Source organism: Silurus meridionalis, chromosome 8 (assembly GCF_014805685.1).
Source record: "Silurus meridionalis isolate SWU-2019-XX chromosome 8, ASM1480568v1, whole genome shotgun sequence".
Lineage (NCBI taxonomy): Eukaryota > Metazoa > Chordata > Actinopteri > Siluriformes > Siluridae > Silurus > Silurus meridionalis.
Window position 1 is genome coordinate 2,359,983 of NC_060891.1, and position 22,810 is coordinate 2,382,792.

The following is a 22,810-nucleotide window of genomic DNA, read 5'->3' on the forward strand; positions in this document are numbered from 1 at the left end:
TTGGGTGATTTTGGGTTGTCTGATCATAATGAGGTGTTTTTCACCTCAGTGTGAGTGAGTACATTATCATGGACTCATTAGCTACTATGGTTATTGCTGTTGCTAGTTGTCCTGGCTAATTTCCAATTAGCAAATAAAATGCATTGCGGAAGCGATAAAAAGAGAGAGGAGCTAGTGGCGGATGTGAGGGAACACAGAAAATGGGAAAAAAAGGAGATTCCCAGATGCTGCCACACCATAGGTGAAATTTCGATTGTCACTCTAATGCCTCTCTGAGCTCCTGATGAGCTCGGGAATAAATATGCAAAAAAGGGCTCCCAGGGAGGGGAGAGGGGTAAAAAAAGAGAAAGAGGCAATCAAGGAGAGCAGCGGCCCAGGCTGGACTATAAATCTTTGTCTGTTTCAATTGCGAGTGTGGCTGAAATGGTGTAAAACTCGAGCAGGGATGTCATCAATTTCTGTTAGCTCCTCTGTGCCTCTTTGTGTCGCCACGGCCGCCGTGATTGATTGATTTTGTCACTCGGGCTCGGTTCACAGTATGTTAACACGGAAGGGCAGAGTTGGGTTATGGAAAACACGTTATTAGAGTTTTCGATGTGACTGGACGCTCATCCTTGACGTCTCCGTCCTTCTGGTGTGTCATTAGCAGAGCTGGAATGGGTTGGGGGTTCGGAATGGGGCAGAGCATGTTAATATGGGATGGGGGGGGAGACCATGCTAATACTACTACTAATAATAATTAGGAAGTGGAAATCATAGTTTAATGCAAGTTCAAAAGTATTGACCCCCTTCTAATTTTCCATGTTTTATTATTGTTAATTGTAATATTGTATTGTATTATCGAATTCTCTTTTTTATGCAGGTTGCACTTACATAACATTTTCCTACATTACCCACAATGCTTTTGTACCTGCTGATAGTGGTGCAGTTGGATTGAACCTTGGTTTCATCTCTACCATAAGAAGGCAATGCAGCGGTGCTTTAGTGCTTTGGTCTGTCTGGGATTTTCAATTCGATTCATTTTAATTCAGTTCAATTCATTTTTAATTATATAGCACTTTTTACAATAGACATGGTCTCAAAGCCACATTACAGAGATGAAGTGGTTATAAAAAATGTTTTGGACTTTTTCCTTTTGTCTAAGATTGTTTACATCAACCATCACATTGCTTTTTCTCTATTGTCTAATCAACTTGTACTTTAAAGTTCTTGGTAATGTAATGAACATTTGTTTTCTCTTGCTAAACATAAATGTACATACTCTAACAATAATTACATCCTCATTTAGCATCAGCGCTACACAACTTCTAAACAGAGAATCAAGCAACAAAATAGCACCAAAACCAAACCAAAGCACAGACACTTCATTGTATAAATACTAAATATGTTTCACTGTGCAGCTTTTCCTTTAAACATTGGGATTAACGTGTCTCATGTGTCACCCGATATCTGAAATATCTGACATGATATTAGCGATCGATATGGATTATAATCGATACATTATCTAAAGTAATTAACAGACTAAAGTACAGTATCTCTGTGTATTAATTCTGAAAACTTTACATAAAAATTAGGAAGCACATGAATCTGATCATCGTTCACCCCTATCTCTCAAAACGAGTCAAATAAATAAAGAAGAGATCGAAACAATTAAACACATACAGTCAGTGTGCAGGGTGTTTGCGGTAGGTGTGATAGGCCTGCGATTGTTGATAGGATCATGTGCACATGTGCTATCACACTAGCGGTGGGAGAGAGTCCAAGCAAGGAAACACACTTTCGTTTTTAAACCTGTTTGGTGGAAGTCTCACCATGAGGCCCGAACTAAAGTGAGACTCGCATTTCCTGCTTTTAATTGGGCTTGCATTTTTTTTCTACTTCTTTTTTCCACCCCGAACAGCATATCAGTAGATTGCACAAAGAATCAAAGTTGGCAAAAAAATTATTCCTTTGTTAGTTTGTTTATTGCGTAGTTCATTTCTAATATCATAAATTCAACAGTATTTTATTGTTCCTATCATTTTGAATGTTGCTTATAATTATTAGGTAACCAATCGCATCAACACATGAAGATATAAATGTATAAGGCTTAACAGTGGAACCTCGATACTCACGACCCTGATAGTTCGTGACCTTTCATTTGGAAGCGGACTTATAGTAACTCAGGAAATATCTGATCTGCAAGAAGCTGCGTGTGGCTCGAAAGTTCGGAGTAACATTTCAAAACATTTTTACTAATAAATTACGTAAAAATATTTAAAACTTTTATTATTGTATTATTTTTTAACAGTAGTAAATAAAACATTTATAACAAGTAATTCACAATTTGTGTTGAGTTTACACTACAGTAGATGTACAATTCCCCTTGAAAAGAGAATCACCAAAACCTCGTGATTTTTTAAGTTATCTATCTATCTATCTATCTATCTATCTATCTATCTATCTATCTATCTATCTATCTATCTATCTATCTATCTATCTATCTATCTATCTATCTATCTATCTATCTATCTACCTGTTTGTGTTAAGAGAGTTAAATGGATTAATTGATTGAATGATTGATTGATTGGTTGATTGGTTGATTGATTTATTGATTTGTTGATTAATGAATTAATTAATTGTTTGATTAATTTGTTAATTGATTGATTGATTGATTGATTGACTAAGAAATAGATAATAGATAATCAAGATAGATAATCAGAATGTAAAAAGAAACGTCACCCAAAATTGAATTAGCCAACAAATAAATGAACACAACTGACTAGATGACATTTTAAAAAGTGAAATCGTTCACACAAGAGCAAAGTCACCATCTCTATAAACCTCTCGAACCATTGTGAGCGTCTTAATAAATCAGCGTAAACATTTTCTTTTACAGTCAGAAAAACCTGACAGTTATTTAATGCCGTACCATATCATGCTTGTGCATATGTATTTTTTTATACTGTCTCAGCACACAGTCAGCATGGCCTCGTGCTCACGCTTTCGGAGATATCAGAGGTTTGTTTCTCAGCTTCTGTTCATTTTATATGAAGTGTTGAGAGGACACAAAGGAGGACTAAGAAGGTCACGAGCTCAGGCATCATTTTCCCAGATTCTGTGTGTAGGTTCTATTTCTCGACTTCATCCCCTCTATTCCTATTAGGTGAGGAATCCTGGCAGATAATTTGTTTAGTAAATAAAACAGATGTCATTTTTCCTCTGTATAGTTTTTTTTGGAGTGCATACCCCCTTGAGGGGGGGTTAGGATTCTCCTCGTGTCGGTCCGGCGGGTCAGGTGGAACACACCCGAGGGCTGGTTGGAGGGAAGAAAAATAACAAGGCGCGGTGAAGTGCCTGGGGACGGCAAACATCATTCACATCTCCCATAATCATCAAGGCGATGCTCGGATGCCTCCTTAATTTACATAATACCATCCTGACACTTTTACTCCAGCTATCCATCACGGCAGGACGAGGCCTTTCTCCTTCCTGTCTCTTCTCTTTTCCCCGATTGTGTCTTGTGTTTATCTGCCCAAGCACAAATGATTGATTCCCCACTGTTTCTCCCCCTTATGTTCAGCAGATATGAATTTTTTTTTCCCCCCTATCGAATGATGAAGCACAGACTCAGCTAATAATAAACAGAAATACGGTATTCAAAAAAAAAAAAAAGAAGAAGAAGACGACTTTTTCAGTGGTGTCTGTCTCACTTTGGGTTTACGCGAGGACAAATGATACGTTGAGTAATTGAAGCTTCTTTTCTCAGCGCTTGAAAAAAGAGCTGCTGTTTATTTCTCGGTTTTGACATGATATCATAAAAATGTTATGTTTGTAAAGAAAAAAAAAAAAAAGAAGGAGAACAAGAGAGAGACGTAGAGAGTAATGCAGCTGCGAAAAAAAAAAAAATCCTGTCAACATAAAGATTTAAATGTGACCTGAACATGGCACTGCGTTCCTACAACGTGAACGATGTATGTAAACACGTGCGAGTGGTGGCTCAGTGGTGAAGGTGCTGGATTAGTGATCGGAAGGTTGGGGGTTCAAGCCAAGCTCGGTGTTGCCAAGTTGCCACTCGGGCCCTTGAGCAAGGCCCTTAATCTTCTGTGCTCCTGCTGTATCATGGTTGACCTCATCTTCTGAGCAAACTGGGATGTGCAAAGAAAGAATTTCACTGTGCTGTCACACTGTAGATCTTCATTGACCTTCACACTTTTTTCCAATGCATGTTATGCTTTTGTGATTATTTACTTACCAGAGGATTAGTGGGATCACATTGATTTTGGAGGAAGTGATGAAGCTCTGGATGCAGGTCATAACAGAGGTGATGAGGTCAGGGCTCTCGAGTTCTTCTTCTCCACATTTTACACACTTTGTTCTCATGGAGCTCGATTTTGTAATGTTACAAAGACTTTCTCTACAATTGTGGGTGTGGCAGTGATACTTTCCGTCACATTCTTAAGCACATTCCCAGCTTCAGAACAGCTTCTAGAAGTTAAAATTCTATCTTCCTGAGTTTTCAGAAAAAATCTGTGTGTGATCACCAATCAGTTTTTTTTTTAGCTTCAGACCCCAATTCTGAGAAAATCTCCAAAGCAAAGCTGTAGGAACATCTACAGAAAAAAGGCTACATTACAAATAGCATTGATTTAAAGGTGCTGATACGGAAACTAATCTGCCAGAAGAATAATTTACATTGATGTAAGGAGTCTCCAGTGTCACTGCTTTGTAACCATGCAGAGGTTTTCAGATCAGACGAGTTTACACACTCTGGTTTCTCTGCAAGAAAAAAAAAAGAGAGAATCTGGTGAATGTTTACATCTGCTATAATGTAGCTATAAATGAATAAAAATACATGTTTCTTGGAATAAATCATAAAAAATATACAAAAACAATCACATAAGTTATAATAGTAAAATCTGTATATTCATTATTATATTCAGATAAATACATAAAAATTTATCAAAAAAATGTATCAAATCGTATCTGAAAAAAAAAAAAACAATTATAAATGATGAAGAAAAAAAGGATTCAATGCTTTCAATCGTTCATTGTTTAGAAAATAAAAAGACAAATGACATTTTTTTGCTGTTTAGGAAAAAATTTTCTTGTTGAAAAATGTGAAATTGTAAAAAAAAAGAAAAAAAAAAAGCCTTATTTATCTTTTTTTTTTTGCCGTCATATTTTTTGAGTTATTTGGGTTTGTGGGACTCCTGAACAAACCCGGATGTAAAATAACCGATCAACCATCAGCGCACAATCCACCTGTGACTTCACTCTGACTTCATTGTTTATATAAAGTATTGTAAGATTTTTATCATTATATTTATTTAATACTACAGTCTGTGTGATTAAAAGAAGATATATAAATAAATAAAGTCATTGATTTTGTGTGTGTGTGTGTGTGTGTGTGTGTGTGTGTGTGTGTGTGTGGCTCAGAAACAAGTGAAAGCCGTTTCATTCTTTTTTCTGCCATTAGTCGTAAATAAAAAAAGGAATAATCTGAAATGCAAAACGGACCAAAAGACCTCGCAGCTAAAAATCAGTGAACAGAAAAAAAACAAACAAAAAAAATCCTGAAGACGGACTAATGAGGCCGTGCAATGGCGTGAGTGTGGGGGTGGAGCCAGTGTAAGGGCAGACCAATCAGAGAAGGGGAAAACTTCCCGCTCGTTTCAGGGCAGCATTTTCTCCGGTTTAGTTACACACTAAATCAAATTGGGGTGAAACACTTTGTCTTCGTCAACAAGAAATAAATACATGTATAAATGAATAAACTCTGCTGTATGGTGTATGAAAGTAGTGGACTAGAGACTGTGTGTGTGTGTGTGTGTGTGTGTGTGTGTTTAATGTGTAAGCTGTCGTGGAAATAGAAAATATGGGACACTTTGCATATATATTTTTTATTTTTATATTTTTTTTGGCAGGCCCAGTCTTCAAAGTTTCCCTTACGATAACGAAAACCATTAGCTGCTGTCAAAGGCAGAAGAAGAGAGATTATATTTTTTATTGAAATAAGATTAAAATGATAACTTTGACTGCGGCCTCCACCTGATAAAATATTTCAGCTCATAAGCTGGTTGTAGGCACAGGGATTAGAGTAGCGAGGGAGGGAGGGAGAGAGAGAGAGAGAGAGAGAGAGAGAGATGGTGAGGGTGAGGGACAGAAATTCATATTGTATAATAAAACAAAAGGCGTCCTGGGAAATAACAGTGGTACAGTATTCAAATTAGAACATGACGTAATGTATGTGTGGCTTCAAATTTGTAAATGACACTGTAGGTGGTGGTGGTGGGGTGGGGGGAAGAGGGGCTCTGAAATAATGTCTCAAGGTCTCAAGTGGGGTACTGAGGATCAGATGAGGACAGTGATGACGCAGCGAGGAAATAGTAGGGACATAATCTAGACCTGGTGACTAGTGAGGACATTATCAGGACATAGAAAGGACATATTAATGCACAGCAAGGACATAGTGAGGACATTATCTAGATATGGTGAGGACATAGGGCACAATAAGGACATGGTCAGGATAGAGTGAAGACATAGTTTAGACACAGTCACCTTAGTGAGGACATTGTGAGGACCCAGTGAGGAAATCATCTGGACACACTGAGGACATACAAGACGATGATATGAAATAGTGTGGAAATAATGTTGACATCTTCTAATATGAGAAGAACAATGTGAGGACATAGTGAGGAAATAGTCTATCCATAGTGATAACACGGTAAAGACAAAGTAAGGACACTATAAGAACATTGTGAGGACAAATGAAAGAATAAAGGAATGAATACAATTTTGTGTAGATTTGTGCAGATTGTACAGGAGAATGAATGAATGTGTGGAAGGAAGCACAGCTGTGATGGTGGGACAGATGTGTTGTGATAGTGTGTGTGCGTGTGTTGTAGTGATGCTAAAAAAGAGAAACCCTGTGATGGAGTGTGTTTGTAGGGTGTCTGTCGGAGGAGACAGCTGTAGTAAGGGTAAAGCAGAGAAACCCTGTGTGTGATGTGATCATCCCTCTGCAACTCCACACACACACACACACACACACACAAAACCTGTGAAAGACGAGCTGAGCTGCAGTGATGAATGTCCTCTGTGACCCTGAAGGTCAGTAAGAGAGGAGATCAGACATGCTAACGCTAGCAGCTAACAGTCCACAGCGTGTGATCAAACAAACATATCAAAACTTATATTATAGAGACGAGACGATAAGAATGAAGTAGGAATATACATAAATAAATGTGTGTGAACGAATGAAGGAGACGTACACAAACAAACAAATAAGCAATCAATCAATAAAAAGGATGATGTTGTAACAATATTGAATGAATGTGCAAATACCGGAAAAATTTATTTCAAAAAGATTTCAAAATAATAAATGGATTAAGTGAAGAATGAACAAACAGTGAATGAATGAATGAATGAATGAGTAAATAAATAAACAAATAAAAAAAGAAAATTGGGATAAAATTAAGATGAATAAATTACTTTAAAAACAATGAATGAATGAAAAATGGGAGTGATTAAACAGATAAATGAATGAACGAATGAATGAAGGGGATGATTAAAAGTGAATGAATAAATGAATGAATGAATGAATGGATGGTGGGGATGATTAAACATAAGAATGAATGAATGAATGAATGAATGAATGAATAAATAAATAAATAAATGGATGGATGGATGGTGGTGATGATTAAACATAAGAATGAATGAATGAATGAATGAATGAATAAATGAATAAATAAATAAATAAATGGATGGATGGTGGTGATGATTAAACATATGAATGAATGAATGAATGAATGAATGAATAAATAAATAAATAAATGGATGGATGGAGGTGATGATTAAACATATGAATGAATGAATGAATGAATGAATGAATGAATAAATAAATAAATAAATAAATAAATAAATAAATGGATGGATGGTGGTGATGATTAAACATATGAATGAATGAATGAATGAACGAATGAATAAATAAATAAATAAATAAATGGATGGATGGTGGTGATGATTCATTCATTCATTCATTCATTCATTCATTCATTCATTCATTCATTCATTCATTCATTCATTCATTCATTCATTCATTCATTCATTCATTCATTCTTATGTTTAATGAATGAATGAACGAATGAATAAATAAATAAATAAATGGATGGATGGTGGTGATGATTAAACATATGAATGAATGAATGAATGAATGAATGAATAAATAAATAAATAAATGGATGGATGGTGGTGATGATTAAACATATGAATGAATGAATGAATGGATGAATGAATGAATGAATGAATAAATGAAGGGGATGATTAAACATATGAATGAATGCATGAATTAATGGTGGGGATGAATAAACATGTGAATGAATAAATGAATGAATGAACAAATGAACAAATGAATAAATGAATGGTGGGTTTGATTAAACAGATATCTTGCATGAATCAATTAATCAATGAACGAGTTAACTAGTAAATAAATAAGAAAGAAAGTAGGAAAGAAAGAAAGAAAGAAAGAAAGAAAGAAAGAAAGAAAGAAAGAAAGAAAGAAAGAAAGAATCAATAAAAAATAAGCAGACAAAAAAATAATAAAATGATGAAAAAATAAAAACAAATTTTTTTTTAAATGAGAAGAGAATTTTTTTCTTTTTTTTTAAATGTATAATTTATTTAATTATTTATTCTTCTTTTAATTTTGTATTCTCTTTTCTTCTTTTGTCACAGAATAAACTCCATATCAATTTTTGTCTTATGAATCCGCTGTAATTATTCAGTATGACACTCAGAACACACGGTCCAAACAAACACACGCCGTTACACACATCTCTTTCATTCTTTTTTAACAATCGCATGAATTCCAAATATTTCAGGACCATCTGTTTGTGACAACAAGGAGGTTCCTGTTCATTCACATCTCCTTGTGTTTTTTTTTTCATGGAGCTTTAAACACTTCGCTATTGTTTGCGTTAGTGGTGGTTTCATCATCATCATCATTATTATTATTATTATTATTATTATTGAAGTCTTGTCAGCTGTGTTACTCTTATTATGATGATCCTACATTATAAACAGAGTTTTTTTTTTCCTTCTTCAATTCTCAAACCAAAAAAGATGTCATATGAATGAACACCAAGAAAAAACTTGTAAAAAATTATTTATAAAAAATCATTAAAAAAACAATAAGTAACATCTAAATATGTATAAATATAATAATTATCCACTAACATATGCGACTTATTTTCTGTAATGATGCACAGTAGATACTAGTTTGTGCTTCTGAAATGTGATCTGAAGATGCTCTGACCCTTCTATCACCGAATGTTACACTTCAATCTCTTTCTCGTGTAAAAGCACGAAGGATGCAGGAAATTATTTATAAAAACGCTCGTCCCTATGATCTTCTTTGAAATGTCCGGAAGCTGTTTACAGAGTGCATCGGGGGTCCGGTCTACGGTCCGGCTCTTGCTAATGAACTGCAAGGAGAAGGAGAGATGGATTAATGAGAGACGAGAGGAGGAAACAGGGTGGCATCTGTGCTCTCTGGTGACCCTCTCGTCACTCTCTCGTGCCAGGCCAGGCTGAGCGTTGACACATCAGATGAAGAGCTGAGGCGGTGGGAGGGAGTGGAGGCGGGCCAGGCCACTCTCTGCGTTTCACACTTGTTTAACACCTCATTTGGAGCAGCGAGCCAGCCGTACACTATTCCTTCTCTCTCTCTCTCTCTCTCTCTCTCTCTTTCTCTCTCTCCTTCAGTTTGCCTCTCTTGCTCGTTTGGACCTGCGTCATCTTTGGCCCCAGATTTCCACCGCTAAAGAAAGTGGGCGCTGTTCTGAAATTAGAAATCTGTTTCTTATTGAACGGAGTGATCCGGGTTTGTCCGTGTTTCAGACGCGTATAAAAGACAAACTTTAGTAAACCCATTCGTAAGCAGAGGAGGGAAGTAATGAAGTCCAAATACTTCATTACTGCACTTAAGTAGAATTTTCTGGTATCAGTATTTAAAAAATAATTTATTTAAAAAAAAAAAAAAAAATGTACTTTTCACTTTCACCCATTACATTTTTTTACACAAATATTTGTTCTTTCTATTTCTCACATTTTCACACTTTAGTTTTAATCTATTTGGTGACTTAATTCAATATTTTTCTTCTCATTACACACCGTTTTCAGCCCACCAACCTGTTTCCTGTCATTGTGCTGCTTTTTCGATCCACTGGTGTATCATTTCCTGTCTCTCACGCACCACAGATGAAGGGTAGTTTATGAAGATAACAATGAGCAGGCAGAAGGCAACAGGAAGTCTGGGGTTAACGTGGATGAGACAGAGGGAGTCAGTGATGTAAACATGAGTGAGAACAGAGACTTTCCTGATCATCATCATCATCTTTTCTCTGCTTGTGTTCTATATGGTATTAGAGAACAACATCTGAATTTCTAATGTATTATAGATTAATATGAAGTGAGGTTCAAATACCGGCGTGACACTAAAACAGGTAGTAATAATGAGCACTTTTTACTGAAGTACGTGTCTGAGCCCAAACGTCTTTACTTTAAAGTGCAGTCAGAACTTCAACTTTAAAACATGAGTATCTGCACTTCTACTGGGTGTGTTTACTTTGCCACCTCTGATTGTAAGCAACCCCTATGAAAGTATTAACACTATTATCATACTATATACGTCACTAATCATATGGCATGAGAATCCGCATATTCCTCTCAGATTAGCATGTTTATTTGCTATGCTAATCGCTAATTTATATTTTTCCAACGCTCCTGTTATCACGGTGTCATTCTTGCAGGTCCACTTAATAGACACGCAGCGTTAATGCCGAGCGATTTGCATATTTGGAGACTGGCAAGCGTGAGCACCTATCATCGCTGTCATGCTACGGTATCATCATCATCATCATCATCATCATCGATCAGATTCTTCTACTGCCGCAGGTCTCGTTTTTTCTTTGTCCTGTATGTATAATCAAGCCAATCTGAAGGCTATTGTATGCCACCGTGAGCACAATGAGCCTTGATTGGTTAGGAGAGTTTAATTAAAACACACACACACACACACACACACACACACACACACACACACACAAACACACAATGGCCTCTGCATGGCAATCGCGTAACTGGAATGCGCCTCTCGCCATTGTGTACATGAGTCATTTAAGACATAACATAACAACATGCTAGAGCAATCTGCTTGGAGAACCTGTCGAATTCTGCTTTTCTTTTTCCCGAATCTTTTTTTTTTTTTTTGCACGCTTCCCTCTGAAAACAAAAATGAATCCGTCCAAAAACCTTGTCAAGATTTCCCCCCCTGAGGCTGCCCCCATGGGCCCTGAAGCTACAGATGGACAGAGGATCCTTCCCTGCCTTCCCACTAGTGCAAGGCCCATGTTTTCTCACGTTAAATTGGACTGGTCCGAGTGTAGCGCGATTCTGGCCCGCCGAGCGATGGACACACAGCTCTAGAGGGATCCCATACTGATTGAAGTCACCAGGGACCCTGGCACAAATATTCGGTTGCCTGTATCTATATCCTATGATGGCTTTTGCTGGAGCGACACCATCTTGAGTGTGGATGTGAGAGCAAACCAGATGGGGTCTATTCACACCACTTTGAGACAGCAAGAGTTTTTAGAGGCACCCTGCAGCCACTTCTTGTTATCTTTTGTCACCAATCAAGTGACATTTTTTTCCCCCCCTTTCTTCCTCCCCTCCTTCCACGCTGGGAGGCCGTGAGCTTTTCGGGTGCACGAGCGCAAAACTGGAACTTGTGTTTAAAATAAGGTGGCATTGGAAAACAGAGCACTGCTGAATTCTCTCATCTGATTGGCCAGATATGTCAATGATTTGTTGACAGCAGCGTCATTAATGTGTTCGTTCTAATGTTAGTGTTTCTACAGTTACAATATTATAAATTATGCATCAGAAAGGAGATGTTTATTTAACATTTATGGAAGGAGTCTCGGGTCGCGTTACAGATGTGTTTTTGTTGCAGATGTCAAGCTACATGCGTATACACTATAATGTTTGTAATTACTTGTAAATTTGTGCTCCAGTTGAGCTGCACTTCGCATATATTATGATAAAATTGACAATAATAATTTCTCTCAGCATTCCATGTTTCTATACAGGAAATATCTGGCAACCTTGCATCAGTGAACAAGTGATTTTAATCATCAAACCGTCACTTAAATGTGTGCGCATAGTCCGACTCTGCGTACGAGGAACTTTCCTCACAACATATTGACAAAACTTTAGTCCAATCTCAAACTGTAAATGCCTTTGTTTCGCACAGGTTTTTTTTTTACCCTCTTTGTTTGTGCTTTTGTTCCTGTTCGAAGTGTTCGAGTGTATACGAGCGATGCCACAAGGTCACCTTCTGACCCGGGTGTTATTTCTAATACAGACGAGTCGTGCTATTCAAATGAGCACGTGAGCGTTTTGTGTGTACAATTCAGCCACGTTCGAACCCATTTTCTCGGAGAGCGATAACAAAAAGAAAAGAAAGAAAGAAATATACAGCCTGCTGCTTTAAAGCTGAAAAGAATAGTATCTCGGAGATGTGAGGTTTCAACCCTGAACCCCTTTTCTTTCCTTTCACAAAAGATGCAGGATCTCACCACCACTTTGTCCATCATCAATAATGGATGAGAGTTGAATGGTGTCCACTTATGGCAGAAGAAACGACCTGGACGGTACAAGAGTGCACTTAAGCGCATGTGTGTGCCTGTTTGTGTGTGTGTGTGTGTGTGTGTGTGTGTGTGTGTGTGTGTGTGTGTCACTATGTGCCTGAGCTGCAACTTTATCCTCATTTTGAACTTAACTGTCATTACAGGCGCCCATTATTGTTAATAACCAAACACCCGAACACAAACAGCTGTAGCTGGACACATTTAAAGCCCTGATGATTAAAACAATTTAAATTCTTCCAGAAACTTCTGCAATACATCATTAGTCATGGCTTTACCTGGTGATGGATCAGGAGAACATCTATCTCAGGAGTAGTGGGAACAGACTAAGGGTAGAGATTCTGAATGGGACATGATGGTTTTATTTGGGGTGGGCTGGAGGACACGGGGAACCCAAACAGAACCTGCAGCCAATAATAAAGTGCTACAGAAAGAGAATTAGATGAAGCTGTAACACAAATACTGGAACATGATGCATTTCAGGATGTTGCCCGATACTGAAGTTCAGGAAGATGTAGATTCAAACAGAAAAGAAATATTATATTAAATATAAATTTGTATCATTTTGGGCATTCTCAAGCAAATTTTTATTCAGCAATTGTTTAGAATAAAAAAATCTATGTTTGCATTAATACAATTCTAATAATACAATAGTAAAATTAATAGTGTTTGTATTTTTTTATGAATGTGTTTATCAAATCAAATCAAATTTTATTTGTCACATACACTTTCAAGCAGAGTACGACATGTGAAATGCTTGTTACGACTGTCCAACATGTAAATATGTTTTCCAATAAAAAACAAAATAAATAAAAATGTAAATAAAGTATAAAGGTATATTAAACCTATAAAATAAACTATAAAGTAATATAAAAAAAATAATAATTAATAACCTGCACATTCTTTTATGTTTTATAATATTAATAATAATAATATTAATTATTATTAATATTATAAAAAATAAAAGAATGTGCAGGTAAACAAATAAACTTCTTGCTGGTCTAATTGGTCATTTACTGTTGTAAACTTTGACCCTGGAAGCGTGTCAAAAAAAGGATAAAAACAAGACTATTACAAATATAGAGTTTTTACAAATGTATTTTGAAATGTATTGTTCAGTGTCTGAATAAAAAATGAAAAAATTTTAAAAACTTGAAAATCTTACTTTTTTTTTGTGTGTGTGTTTCGGTTTAAATATCAGCACTGGCAGTAAATACAATGAGAAATTTGAATTGTTTTATCGCTACATTTAACACATTTTTGTTCTTTGATAAATGAAATGTAAAAAAAAAAAAAAAGTTTAATTAATGTTTTATATTCAATTCCTTTGTGATCCAATGAAAGTTTCATACTAAGCATAAGATCAGGTGTCCATTGTTTAATAGCTCTGAATATTACCTTTCTTTAGCAACTAAAATTTGTTATAGTAACAATTTTCAGACTGAAGAAAATGTAATGTATGTTTTTAATGCAAATATGACGATCAGTCAGTGTAATAACAGATATTTTGTTGTTGTTGTTGTTCAGGTTTCTGACACAATCTCCACCCTGCTTGATGATTGCTCTCCAAGGTTGTGATGGCTATGAGGTAATATGTCACGTGTTCCCGTTCTGCAAACGAATGTAATTATTTTGTCAAATGTATTTGTTTGTTTGTTTACTAGTTACAGTGCACCCCCGAATTCCCTGGAACTGGAACAATATTGTGTGTATTGACATTTGATAGTCATTATTGAGCTCTTGAGCCAAACCCACAAACTTGTCTTTATTAGGGGGGATTTATTTTTTTCACCATATTTTTCCATCTTCCAGCAAAATAAAAACATGTCAATATGTTATTAGGACTATTTCACAAACAGGAGCCTTTGTTATCTGTCTAGACCCCGGAGTTGTAATAAGGGAAATTATGGGATGCATACGAGGGGTCTCAGCTTGGCATACGCAGGCCAATAAAAGCCCCCTTCTTGATTGCCATTAGTGGACTTGGCAGCCATCCGATGTGTGTTATCTACTTCAGAGGAAGCGGTGGTGCAGCTTTGGGGCGGCAGCCTCCTAATTTGCACATATGGAAATGCTTTTTCTCGCCATTCCACCGCCTCTGTTGTGGCCAGATGGAATTAGAGAGTGCTCAGAAGCCGTGAAGGCAAACACATCAAAAGGAGCGGAGAGGTGAGGAGAGAGGGGCTGTTTTTTTTTTGTTGTTTTTTTACTTTCTTTTTTTCCCCATTATTTTTTAATCAGAGTGCAGAGGGAAGGAGATAAATAAATAACGATAATTGCAAATACATTCAAATGTGAATTAATCAAATCTTACATTCGGTATAAATCTACAGGTCTATCTATAGCCTTAACAAGAGTGGAATACAACACCCAGAGTGCATTGCTGCTATCGGCTCAATCTGGGTCAGGGTTGAATTTTATGAGTTATACTGCACAATAGTGGGAGGGGCCTATCTGTACGTATATGTCTGCAGAAGAGGGCAGACTGCACTGACCCCTGAATGTGTTATACTGCCATGTGATGCAGCATTACCCATGAGTAGCAGACTGACAAGAAAGAGTTGGCAAACCTCATGGGTCTCAGATGAAGCATGTTAGCACATCCTTGCTAGCTGGAAGCCAGAGGATGGGAATTAAGTGGTGTTCGTGTGACAAAGTTGTAAATGTTGTAAATGTTACGATGTGACTTACAGTCTCGTGATGATTTTGATACACCAAATTTTCCCAGAATCTTTGTATGTATAGATAGCTAGCTAGCTAGCTAGATAGATCGATATAGATTGCTGACTCAGCATTAAGAAGAATGCATGTAGAATAAGTGTATGATCGTGAAACGAACGCACCGGTGTTCCAGGAGGGATGGTGACCGCTGCACCCTTCTAATGATGTATAAAGGCAGGAGACCTCTGTCCTGTTGGGAGAGGAAGGGATTACTGCAGATTAGGCTCTATGTGAAATGTCAACGTTCATTAAAACATACCTGCTGCATCTGAGTTCCCTTTTACTCCATCCATCCATCCATCCATCCATTCATCCATCCATATAGACATCCCATCACAGCTTTACAACACATGGCCTTTTTCTCAGGCTCACACACACTTTGGTGAATCTGTGTACACTTCACACTGATGTTCTGTTTAACAGTCAGTGTTGAAGGCTAGGCTAAGTCTTAACTACATCCGCATGTTTCATCATTTAACTCGCTGCAAGCTCCTTCAGTTCTCCTGCCAGCATCATAATTAACATTCAGCCTTGTGGAACAAGCCCCCCCCTCTTTAAACCACCACCAGACTAAACAATTTCATTGAAATTAAGCCAATAAAAAAGAAAGTGACTCAGCTAAGAATAATCCCCATGCGCTAAGTGACCCACTGAAAGATTCCCTAATGTATTACAGCTATGCAGGGACGCGTTGTGTACAGGAAACCTGTTAAAAGGTGTAATGTGATTAAAACGGCTGAACATTATGCATTATTCTTTCTCTTACTTTGAATGAGCTTGAATGGGAACTAATGCTTTCAACTAGTCGAGTTGAATGAAAAAGGAGTGAACTAAAGGATTTATTGACTCGAACACTGACTCTTTTTCATTATCAAATGATACACTGATAAAACATTGAATGAGACTGAGGGAAATGAAGTTGAGTTAAAGTAGAGAAGCATTTGGTAAAATATTTCTGGAGTAAAAGTGAAAGTGTTCCCTTTAAACTTTAAACGTGAATCGTTTTTGTCACTAGATTCTTGTTTAATCAAGTCAAAAGACTTTTTTGATGTCATGTTTATGTCAAAAGACTTTCATGTTATACTCCGCACACTGATCTATTAATAGATTGATATTAATAAATCAAACACTGGTTGATTTCTATTCAAATGATCATAAGCCCAAAACCTTTATTTTACCTACTTAAAAAAAATTGTGTAAACAAGGTCACGTGTGTTGCGGCGAGTTCGAGTCTGGAGTTTCTTCATCATTTGTTCCTTTCTAAATGTTCTGCTTGCTGTTGAACTGATGCTGAACTGTACGCTGATGATCAGTAGATAGGCCAAGCGCCGATCAGAACGAGTTTAAAACAGAGCGTATGCTCGACCCTGATTGGTGCGTGTTTGACCAGTTACTTTTTTATCCTCATGAATAAAAAGGAACGACTGATTTTGCAAAATGTAGTCAAGTCAAATATTTGACTTTGAAATGTAGTGAAGATCAATTTAAAGTCTCCCTGAATGGAAACACTTCAGTAAAGTACAGATACAAAAAAACGCTACTTAAGACAATTGAAATTAAAACAAATTTCATTGACTACTATATTGTCCACCACTGTTCAAAACATTACATGGTGAATCAGATAAAAGCCAGACTTGGACAGGACCAGAAAATCCTGAGCTGCTGAGCAAGAGAAGAGCAAATTCCATTTCATTCCAAATGATGAGGGCGAGGTGAATATCTGCAGAGATTAAATAATCAAAAACAGACTCATTAAATGAGAAAGGAATAAATTGCACCTAAATGTGTTTCATTGATATATAACACTGTGCATTAATGGACCTAGTCTGATTCATTAACGAACAGATTCACTGAGTCAAACTAATGAGACTGAACAGAAACAGAATCAACACTTGGATTTTCTGAATGAGAAATAGACTCAGTGACTCCCCTGAACATAAGAGAATTGAGTACTAATCATGGTTGACAAGAAAAATATATTATGGACTTGGAAAATTTGCTGACTCAAACTCTATTAACAGAATTCTGTTAAAATTGGACAGAAAGTTTCCCCATTGCAACCGAGCCATTGAATAAAAGAGAAGTGATACATGGTCATGACTGAATGACTCAAAATATTATAAAACGAAGCACTGCATGGTTATAATCTCAATCCTAGTCAAAATAATTCAGCGAGTCAAAACAATGACTCATTAAATGAAACAAGAATCGATTTCTAAGACTAAAAAGTTTCAGTTGCACATTTTTACTTCACAGAATTATTTTTTTTGGCTCATGGTAGAAACTAAATTATTTACAATGTGGCTCGCAAAAAAAATTCAATAAAAAAATAATTTCTTTAGATTTGTCTGATTCCTAACAGAAATCTACATCGGGATTTGCGTCCTGGTCAGAACTCTATCAGTTTGTTTTTGTTTTTGGAAAAACGCATCGGATAATTATCTAGTATCTCACAGTAAACTGAAGAGAATTGCCATGACGTGGATACCTCGCTCAAATTATTCTCTTCATTGCTCCGACAAAATGCTTGCTGTTTAACAGAATTACCCATGCTGCACTGTGTTTGTCAGGACGGCTCTTATGGGATGTCAGGTAAAAGGCGAATCCTGACGCTCTGACAGCTCGGAGGGCTTCAGCGCTCAGCCACGAGTTGAACGCCAGGCCGCTGTCGGCTTGTTAATGGCACTCATTAGGACACAGAGTTCTGCGCTTGTGCATCGACAGCTCCTGAGCCCTGAGGGAAGAGAAGTGCCGAGACCTCGGAGACGCCGCCGTCGGAAGGTTTACGGCGTTTGTGTCGGAAATCGGCATCGTGAGCTGCCTCGGAAAACACGGCGGCTTCGTTTCTCTGGATGGCTCGAACCCATAACGTCTTCTCTATTACTCAAATATAATTATAACCCATATTTAATGATCTATGTACCATATAACATGAAACAATTTCAAAATGTCAAACCTTTGGTGCCTCTATCACTCAATTTTCAATCGAGATTTGCTCCTTTCTCATAGAAAGTCTTTGCAGAGAGCCAGTAATTAATCAGCGAGTCCTTTTAGTTAAGACCAAAACTCAATCCTCAGCTCTGTTCAGTGAATCAATTTTATTTTCATTCAATGATCCAAGCTCTCCACTCTGATTCTGTGAGTCAGTATTTGAGTCAGTGAATCATTTCATTAATGACTAAGGATCACATTCACTAACTCTGTGTTTTACACCAGGGGTCCCCAACCACCATGCCACAATCAGGTACCGATAACTTTTTAATCTTTCGTTTATTTCCATTGATTGACTTTCGCAGTCTACGGGGTGTTTTATATTGAAAAAATGACCACTGCGGTGGCTATGCTAATGTGCCTGCAGCAGTTTTTATGCATCGATAAATTGAGACCACAAGTTAGCCCTAGCGAAGATGACCACAAAACAAACATTGATGCAAATTTTCGTGGAAATGCAGGAAAGAGCAAATGATGAGACAGCAGGAAAAAGACAAACAGAAAGCTCAATTTGAAAGAAAATACCATACTGAATTTAGGTTCATAGCAACATTGGATTCTCATGATTCAAACCCACAATGTATAATATGGTTCCTCAAAGGTTTCCACTGCATCTGCATTATGGTTACATTTTCACTATATATGTAAATATGTGCAAAAACAAAGTTGGACCACTGTTTTAGACAAAGAATCACTTTGGTAATAATTAAAATTCACGTCACTCCCATGAGTCAATGACCGAAATTCGTTTCTCTCTCGTTCTATCAGTCAGCGATTGAGTAACTGAATCCTTTATGTCAGTGTTTGAGTCAGTAAATTTAATCAGTCATGAGAGATTCCTTCCTTTGTTTGAGTAGGTCAATTCTTTCATGACGTCTGATACTTTGTCCTCTGTAATCTCAGTGATTGAGTCAGTGTTGAGTGACTCATTTGACTTAAACAATTTGACTGAACAATTCAATAAATTTTTTTTAAACTATGGGATGATCATAATTCATGCAATATAATCTGATATTTAATATGCACACAAAAAATCATTCAGAAGTAATATTCATACATTTTTTGCCAACCACCTTCCTCAGCATATTACTGTAAAATCTAAAGAAACTGTTGATTATCTATGAGAATTGCCTTCCAAATTTTTTCTTCTCTCCATCTCTCTCTCCCTCTCTCTTTCCCTCTGTCCCTTATTCCCCACGGCATGCTAATCAGAAATTTTGTAGGTACAAATGTTGTTGTGGTCCTCGCGCCCCCCGTTGGACCAGGTTGAGTGGCAGACGGAACTTGTAATAGCAGGTGTTACCGGAGTGGTGCTGAACAGCTTGCGAGCTCACCCAAGTTTGGATTTGTCCCTCAGGGACTGCCATTTGAATAAGCCCGAGCTGAAGGTCCGACTGTAACCCACCCCGACAGAAGCTGTGTACCTTTAATTAGGCAGAGAAAGGAGGAGTAAAGCAGAAAGATTTATGTGGAGTCATCTGAGTTCGGGTAGAAAAAACTGCTCATTTTAGAGCCTGGGAAAAAAAAAATGTAGCACTGTTTGCATTTCGACATTTAAAAATTAGCACAAAAAAAGTATAATAAAATATAAAAAGAATCCACTGCTGCCATGACATTGAACTTGCTTCATCTAAGATACACACTTTTGATTTTTCAGCCAAATCTGACATGACTTTGGACTGGTTTGAGTCAAGGGCAATGGTCACTCCAAGACTAAGGGTGAAACCAAGTAAAATCTGAAACATTTAAGACAAAATACACAATAAATTGTAATGAATTTGATTTCTATGCTGTGTAACCAGAAATTGCTTCTCTAGTAGTTATTAGATTTAAAGAGTTCAACTTGTACCTGCAAATCCCCTGAAGGTCTAGCGCTCTCACCGCTGCGGCCCAGGTTCGATTCCCGGTCAGGGAACCGACCCTAGCCACTCTTAGTGTTGGTCCCAAGCCTGGATAAATGGGGAGGGTTGCGTTAGGAAGGGCATCCAGCGTAAAAACATGTGCCAAATCAAACATGCGGATGATCCGCTGTGGCGACCCCTGATGGGAGAAGCCGAAAGAAAGTATAACTTGTACCTGCAAATGCATACACCTCAGCTTTGGATTGGTCTTGTGGTCAGGAGAAAATAGAGGACCTGATTATTATTAAAGAATAGTTTCACATGGCTTAAATTTTTGTAAAACTCTAATATATATATATATATACTATGTTCATTGTTAAAAGCGCTTTACAAATAAATGAATTGAATTAAATAGCACAAGAAAAGCAAATTATATGTGTGTGCTAATTACAAGAAAACTCGTTTCAGATGAGAGATCATGTGACATGGCATATGATGGTGAAGTGGCTGATGGGTCGTGTAGTCCAGAGCCGTAATCATTAAACTGAACCAGTGTCAATATTGTACACTGTGAATTAGGGCTAAACAAGCTAACTAGCTTAGAGTTATTAATGTAGGTCTTGTAAAAAAAAAGACACAAAATGAGGTCATGTTTTACATTAATTTTATATTAAATTTAACTTTTTAACGTACCATAGGATTATCATGCTAAAGATCCATTTGTTTCAAAAATGGCAAAAGTTTATATTAATGGACTTTTTAGCAGCGTTTAAATGACGGAGTGATCCGTTTTATAAAAACACTGTAAAATACTATCCACTTATAACGTTTCTTTAACAACTAGGATCCTGTTTACTTCTTCTATTTCAGTTAGCTGGTTAGAAATCACGGTTTTCTGTAGAAAAATATTTATTTATTCAATCTTTTACCTCAGAATTAGCAAGTAATTGTTAGCTAAAAGCTGCGGAAAGTAAGTTCTCTTGTCTTTATAAGATTCTTGGCTGAAATTCTCTTCTGGCAACATTAGTGATGCAGTAAGCTGGATTTTTCATGTCCAAAAATATATTTTAAGCAAGTTAGACAGATGTGGTCTAAATCTGTGTGAGAGAAATGATGAGCTATCAGCTGTGCCACCCCGTCCCCCGGCTCCTGAAGCTCCACAGGAACGCCCCACTGCGGGCAGGGGCACGTTCATGCATCAAAGTGACCGGTGGTACGCTGGTGATGGAGCGTTGCAGTCAGATTCTCGGCTAGCGCTGGCCTCCTCCTGCAGCACTGAAGAGGACATGAGGGATTGTTTTCACGACGGGGCAGGAACAAGAACAGGAGGATATCTCCAACCCAGTCTCCTCCTGTCGCCGAGACTGTCTCTGGAACCTTCTGCACGAAAAATCCAGAGGTGTACCTCCTTCTCGTGACCTTCTATCTTCTAGTCTCAGGGGTTTTACTAGCATCTAAGCAAATGTGGTCTTTGGGACACCCAGATGAGGAGGAGTGTGAGGGTGATGGTGGACCGTAAAACCTGCGGTTGGTTGCTGTACATTGTGGGAACATATGGTGTAAAGATGGGGCAGTAACTGGTTAGGATTGTGGGCGTACTGAGTCTGACCCTTAATTTCAATTAAACCAATATAAAAGCTTTTGTAATTAATTAAACGCACCTCATATTGTGACTCCCCCAATCCACAGCTTCGGTTCACTCTTTCAATAAAGTGCCCTGAATCTGGTCCATTGTTTCACACGAGACTGAGGGGGAAATGCAAGGGTTTAATGAGAGAGCTGGAACTTAAATAGTAGGAAAAAAGCAATTTTTTTTACTTCAGTCTTAAATGGACTTCCTGAAGCTCTTTAGGGGGGAAAAAACCGTAGCTATCCTTGAAACCCCTGTCCTGACTTTTACAAAACACTGACACTGGAGACTCCTTCCATAATATGATTAGCGTATACTGGATATCTCTTCCATATATTTTCTTTTAATGGAAAATTTTGACCTTTTCTCAGTTACTATATTATTATTATTATTAGTAGTATTATAAATCCATGATTAGAGTATATTTTTGGATATTTCTTTCATATAGTTTCTTTTAATGGAAAATATTTTAATGTCTATTTGTTAAACTATAATTATTATTCATTAGTTTTTTTTCCATATATTTTCTTTAAATGGAAATAATTTGATTATCTATTAGTTAAACGATTATTATTATTATTATTATTATTATTATTATTATTATTATTATTATAATAATTATTATTATTTTAAATCACAATTAGAATAATACTGGATATTTCTTCCTTTTTATTCTTTCAATCTTTTATTGCTGTTGTATTTTTTACTAAAACAGAAGGACACAAGGCCAGGAGAAAACGCCTCGCTCCGGCAGAGGCTCATCTCTTTGCTGATTCTTTTCACTGTAATATTTCGCTGATCCTCAAAAGCAATCCGAAGACAGCTGATCAGATTAGCAAGAATCGCGGCAAAGCGACACGCCGACCGTCCCAGCTAATAAAAGCGAAAAGAAGGGTGGAACATTACGCTGAATATTCCACCTGCAGCCGTGATCCTCA

The 22,810-nt window shown here is 37.1% G+C and overlaps 1 long non-coding RNA gene across 2 annotated transcripts in view; it reads right to left on the reverse strand.

Moving 5' to 3' along the window:
• Positions 1–1,427: 1,427 nt before the first annotated feature.
• Positions 1,428–22,810, reverse strand: part of LOC124390549 — a 69,418-nt gene continuing 48,035 nt past the window's right edge. Inside the window, exons 5-12 of one of the 2 annotated variants that reach the window (XR_006926764.1) lie at positions 20,251–20,350; positions 20,045–20,137; positions 19,736–19,825; positions 15,533–15,600; positions 12,968–13,093; positions 10,171–10,292; positions 4,235–4,758; positions 1,428–4,127 (exon numbers count right to left, since the gene is read on the reverse strand). This is a non-coding gene — a long non-coding RNA (uncharacterized LOC124390549). The remainder of the gene's footprint in view (positions 4,128–4,234; positions 4,759–10,170; positions 10,293–12,967; positions 13,094–15,532; positions 15,601–19,735; positions 19,826–20,044; positions 20,138–20,250; positions 20,351–22,810) is intronic. The other variant, XR_006926765.1, reaches the window with a different exon arrangement.